The following is a 1288-nucleotide window of genomic DNA, read 5'->3' as shown; positions in this document are numbered from 1 at the left end:
ACGACACGCATTGAATGCATTTTAGTTAATCAATCAAAGATATGACTAAATTGTGCCCTCAAAATAGCAAATGTGTGTGCAAAAAATACTTATTCGTACAAATGTTGATAAAATACCTATTTCTGCACACAAAATACTAATTTGTGTGCTGAAAATCTTTTTTTTGCACACAAATGCTGATAGAATACAAATCTGTGCACACAAAATGTTAAATCGAGGGTTGCCACACAGGGACTACTATTCCTTACAATACAGGATGTTGAAAATAAAGTAGTTTCTAGTCTAGGGTCGGCAACCTTTGACAGTAAANCTGAGTCTAGACACCAGGAAAACATCTGAAGTGAATTTAGAACTAGTCTCCAAATGCAGTTTGTTTATATCCACACAGCAAATTCAACCAGGTTGATTCAACTCCACAGGAGTCAATCTTAACACTTGTGAAGTGTCTATATGGGTCCACACCACAAAGTGTCAAAATAACTCTTTTTAAATTGTTGATCCTTTAACACTTAGATTGAGTTGTTTTTTACTCTGTCAGTGTTTAAAATTTAACACTTACCAACTCTGGTCAGTGTTACATATTTTTAACACCTGAACATAGAGTTAAAAAATAGCAGTGTCAAGAGTTTTTTTATTAGACACCAAACAGAGTTATAATTTTACTCTGTCCATTTATTTCAACACTTTTGAAGTGTCTATATGAGTCCACACCAGACATTGTCAATTTAACTCATTTTGGGGTGTTAGTAAATTAACACTGTCATTGCAAAATGACCAGTGTTAGATATATTTCTGAGATTCCTAAAAAGAAGAGACATGTGTTTAGTTAAAATGCATTTATTTTAACTGCACCACAAAAATATAAAACAATCTTTAAAATATAAAGCAGTATGGAACAATGTACGCTCTTTCATTTTCATTAGCATATTGCTTGTCAAAAGGTCTAAAATAAGTAAGCTGGTCGATACATATCACAGCATAGCTATCACTCTGCTCTTCAATACAATATGCATGAAAGTGTTCATCAAAGTACAGTGTGTTGACAGCACAACCTATTATAAAAGCCTGTTCTTCATGCATTACAATATTGCAAATTTTCTTAAATTCTGGTAAATCGTGGGATGTTCCAGTACATAGAAATAGACCAAGGTGGTATTCAGTACCATAACTTTTTAGCCAATTTGTAGTTTGGACATTTGAGGATAAATTTAAATCTAGCATCTGACATAACAGATCTCCACCGTTCAAGTCATCAAGAATTGTTGTTTTTAAAGGACCAAATTCATAT

Source organism: Oryzias melastigma, linkage group LG24 (assembly GCF_002922805.2).
Source record: "Oryzias melastigma strain HK-1 linkage group LG24, ASM292280v2, whole genome shotgun sequence".
NCBI lineage: Eukaryota > Metazoa > Chordata > Actinopteri > Beloniformes > Adrianichthyidae > Oryzias > Oryzias melastigma.
Note: the sequence above shows the minus strand (reverse complement) of the source record.